The sequence below is a fragment of the Oryza sativa genome, chromosome 7 (genome assembly GCF_034140825.1).
Source record: "Oryza sativa Japonica Group chromosome 7, ASM3414082v1".
In the NCBI taxonomy this organism is placed as follows: Eukaryota; Viridiplantae; Streptophyta; class Magnoliopsida; order Poales; family Poaceae; genus Oryza; species Oryza sativa.
The window spans coordinates 6,773,583-6,778,307 of NC_089041.1; the positions used below are offsets into that span (position 1 = coordinate 6,773,583).

The following is a 4,725-nucleotide window of genomic DNA, read 5'->3' on the forward strand; positions in this document are numbered from 1 at the left end:
TAGTGTTTATGCAAATGGTCATTTCTTTCATTACGGTTTGATTAGATAATTACTAACAGCATCATTAGGTTGCTAAATTGGATGGTTGCTAACAACATCATTAGGTTGCTGTGATAATATGATCGTTCTGCAAGAAAAGGTTGCAGTTATAGTGATGAAGTTGTGAGCCAAAAGGAAGAATACAGGCACAGTGACATCTGTCACGCTGATGGTACTGAAGTACGCAAATCTGTTTACAAATTGTAGCAATTTTTTGTCATTTTTCAGTTGAGGTAGATGTGAGAGGCGACGTCTTGAATGAATGAGCTAGTTGAAGCTCTAAAGCAGCCTGGTTTGAGCACCTGCAAACAAAACCACACCTCCAGCTATCAATCAATCAGCTTCTGGACTTGCCAAAATTACTATATGAAAATCTTGCAATGGTCAAGCACGTTTAATACACGTCTAATAAAATCATTTTCTATATACAGACTTAGAACATATTGTTTTTCTCAATTTTATCAAAATTATCTAATTGAATGTTGTGGTTTGTCAGATACACATTAAAACAAAACCCTGCTGAAATTATCTGAACTTCGCATATTAACTCCACCTGCTGAATCACGGTAAAACAAAAACATTTTTTTCTCTGAACCTTGATGTTCATCACCAAAGTAGGGGTAGGCAGTATCCAACACATGGGCGTAAATTGTCCCTTTAGGCAATATACATACATATGAGGTAGTGTAAGAGATACATTACAGAAGGAATTTGGAGAGCAGCAACATTTACAGTGCTCTCCTGTCTAAACAAATCGTTCTCTGCTTCAATTATCTTTAGACATGTGGTCTACATTCCGTCCACTTCAATAATCTTGAGACATGTTGTCTATACTCAGTCCATTACAATGCTCTTCAGTCTTAACAGGTGAAATGGATTGAAGCCATAACTCCTACTGCGAGTATATGAAATAAGAGCATTAACAATGTATATATTTCTTACCAACAATATTGTAGATATGCAGTGATCCTTGTGGCAGTGCAATTCAAATATGGTATCTAAAATATGGGGAATTATCATAACAGGATAAACAAGCTACAAATGATTTATGCCACATGTAAATTTACTTAATTGACTTGCAATGTCAACTGGCTGAAATAATAATTTTTCGAGATGATTACAGCACTTTACAAGCAATAGCTTCAAAGGCTAACAACAAAAACACTATAGCTGATAAAAAAGGTAATGTAAATTATATTTCTTGCCTTCAATAGTAGAAAAGAAAGGAACTGCATTGACAAATGAAAGATGTCCAGAAATCTCAAAACTTTTTTACATATCTAGCTATCAAAGTCACATATATGCCCATTCCAGTCAAATATATGATTAAATTAAGAAATGCACAAATTGGAATACCCAGAAACTGCATCACATTAGTTTGAGCTACCACGTAATAATAATCTACTGCCACATGGGAATATGATATTGAAAATTAGCCTAAGAACAAAAGTACAGTGGAGCTCAGAACTAATTGCCTATAGGATAAGCCCCAACCACATGATGGCATCCATGGTCTAGCTTTGCAGTCTGCCAAAACATTTACGTGTTTTCCTCTAACAGAGCTCACCTTCACCTGCAACAATCAGGCCTCAGGACCAGAGGGGAAGTCACAGTTCCATATCATCTGAGAACAACAGAGGGGATGATTGAATCGAATTACATCCAGCTAGGGTAATATTCAAAAATAGAAATATAATGACAAAAGAAGTTACAGAATAATGCACGTGCAAGGCAAAGAACCATAAATTAACATGACATGTTTCGTAATTGTAATCATTCCATAGTTCATAATAGATGCGCAAGAAGTTCAGTTAAGAAATTTTTTTACCACATCAAATTAATGTTGCACCAAACAAAAAACTATCCAATATAATTATGAGCCAAATGGCATGCGGATTTTTTTAGATGCAAAAGCTTAGTTTTTTCCTCTGAGATGAAACTGTATACAAAATACTGCATACCTCATGAGTACATGGTGTTTGAATATGTGGCAATGAAGTGGATCATTGCTACAGGCCTAAGGAAGAACCAGCTCCAACAGGGGAAGAACATAAGCACTCCAGAGCCGTTTCTTCAATTCAGGGGTTCCTATTAATGAAAACTGAAAGACAAATCCTTTGTACACAAGCAATTGCATGTTTGAACTGTAGGAAAAACGTTTTACATATTCAGTTATCATGAATTATGTGTATAGAACTAAACTTAAAATGTTCAAGGAAAATATTATCACTGCATAAATCTGAATTTGTCATGTGTATGAAAGCATGATATCCAGTAATATCAATATAATACTCTACATGCAATACCATTGCTTATAATGATGTCCAAAGTATCAAGTGATGGTGCATAGAAGTATAGGACTATAGGGGCTTGTAGCAGCAGAAATATTAGAATGGCCTCATCCTGAAACTAAAGTATGCAGTATTTTTAGTCCATAACGGTCTCCACATGTCTTTAGTAGTAACAATGACAAAGATATACAGGGACTGTGACACAGTCAGTCACATATGTGGGCTGGGCCAAGCGGTGGGAGGAGAAAAACAAAATTTGCATCAACAAGAAGCACATGAGGTAACTAACAATGTCTATTGGTAAAAATTGTACAGATCTACGAAACAAAACATCTAGAACAATCCATGCATACAAACTTTTATAAAAATATTTCTATAAGTAATGACCTTCTCAATCTCAGATGATTCACATTGCTAGCGTTCACCTTTAGAATGAATATCCTACTCTGCTCTTTTTAGCTTGGAATTTCCTCTGGGAATCAAGTAATAATACCAGGTTGAATTTTATATTGACAATGTACTATTATTTGCATATTTCAGAAAAAAGCTAGTGAGCAAGGCATCATACATTGTTAACTGTTTCAATGTGCAAGATGTCTAAAATGACAGGGGAAGTCTACAGTACGACAATAATCAAATCTCTATAACTTCGCCAGTTTCTTTACTATAGTCCCTCTTAGACTTTTTTCTTGAGAATACACAAAAGTTTTCACGTCTTTGTATCTAGAATTGGGAGGTAGCTCCTCCTAGATTTAAAAAATCATCCAATATTATATAAGTTAAGTTGTGTAAAGAAGATTATATTTCACAGGCTATTAGGTACTCACGGATGATTTGCTTCTTTCAGCAAATTAGGTACTGGTGCCGTCTTCTCCTTCATCTATCTCTCAGTTGTATCATTTCCCACGTACAAAACATGCTTTGAGTCAGTGCTACCACTGATAAGGAAATTGAAATTGGCATTCATACTAATACTAAGGATGGGCTTGCAAATAAATTTAAGGTACTTGAATTGCACCTGAGTGGAGGCGGTGGAGAGCCTAGCCTAGGATATGAGCATTTTGTTTGTTACCTCTCTGACCAAGGAGCTCACTTTCTTTTCCCTGGAAACCAAGGAGCTGACTTTGGTTACAGAAAAATCAGAAGCATGTACTGGAAAGCAATAATCCCTCTAGATGAAATTGAACTGGGTTGGATAGCAAAAATATACAAGTTCACTAATTCACCTGGTGTTGATCACCTATTACTATATTCCATTCTTACCCCTTCTCTTATAGCTCATTCTCATAATTTGTAACTCCACCGCAGTCCCTACCAAACAATAAATCACAATTTATCCATCCAAAACAACATTTGATAAGAGAGTTACTATTTTCTAGGACATGGTTGGCTGCAGCTTCAGTTCATTCTCTGGCGACATCCTGTTGGTTGCAGGCTGCCACTGGTACTCTTTGATCCCCACAAGCTGGCGGTGCTAATTAACCCCCAACGGCCACTGTCATTGCTAACAACGTGGCCTCTAGGCGTTAGTCTAAAATTCGTTGGGTGGGTGAGCTAGACCGGGTTCCCCTATTAAAGTAAAATCCCCAACTGGCTTAATCTGTATAAAATCCCAAATACACAATCAGAATAATACGCAGGCAGCAGCAGCTGAACCAAGCGGCAAGCGCACAGAAACCGAACCAGCAATAGGAGCCAAGGAGAACCCCTCCCACGTACCTTGAGCAGAACCATGGAAGCCCAGTAGTCGCAGCTGCACTCCTGTCGTCACGCCGGATCGCAAGTGGAGTTGAAGGCAGCGATGGATCCACGGCTCCGATGGTGGCGGTTGCAGACGGAGTAGGGAACCGGTGGCGGCGAGGAGTTGAGGAGGCAGCGGGGAAGGCACGGCGGTGGTGAAGCGCGAACGCGCGCGAGGGGAACCCGCAGTGGGGGAAAGCGCGGCAGTAGTGAGGCACGGATGTGGGGGGGGGGGGGGGGGGGAAGGGCGCCGGTGGGATGCGCAGACACGGGGTGGGGAATGCCCAACGGCGGTGGGGTGCGCCCGGCGGTTTGGGGAAAGGACGGGTAAGAGCGCTAATCCGATCGCTATTTTGCTGTAACCGCTGTTTACTCGAGGTATGAGATTAGTGGGTGATCGCTAATTGCAGGGGTGATCCAACTTTTAATATAAGCCATTGGATGAATAGATCTAAGGATCAGGAAGGACAGATGTTTGATGAACTCGTACTTTTTATAGTAGTATAGATGCTGGCGAGCAAGAGACAGTACGGGCCAGTAAACCCTCTCTACATCTCCTTCAGGCAGCCAGGTAGGTCCTCCTAGAATGCCTGGCGATATCCTTTGATCTGTTTACAATATAACATACCAATAACGAAGCGGTATTGCTTATAAA

At 39.6% G+C, this 4,725-nt stretch overlaps 1 long non-coding RNA gene across 11 annotated transcripts; it reads right to left on the reverse strand.

Annotated features, from left to right (window-relative positions):
• Window positions 1-596: 596 nt before the first annotated feature.
• LOC9266917 (uncharacterized) lies at window positions 597-4,288 on the reverse strand. Of its 11 annotated transcripts, none has more exons than XR_010742702.1 (7): window positions 4,050-4,288; window positions 3,557-3,641; window positions 3,349-3,433; window positions 3,158-3,210; window positions 2,001-2,140; window positions 1,607-1,663; window positions 597-934 (listed from the first exon to the last, which is right to left on the reverse strand). It is a non-coding gene; the product is annotated as an uncharacterized lncRNA (long non-coding RNA). The 11 variants fall into 11 exon arrangements; XR_010742700.1 differs by having other exon boundaries at window positions 2,001-2,183; window positions 3,158-3,268; XR_010742701.1 differs by having other exon boundaries at window positions 2,001-2,127; window positions 3,557-3,930.
• Between the last annotated feature and the right edge of the window lie 437 nt (window positions 4,289-4,725).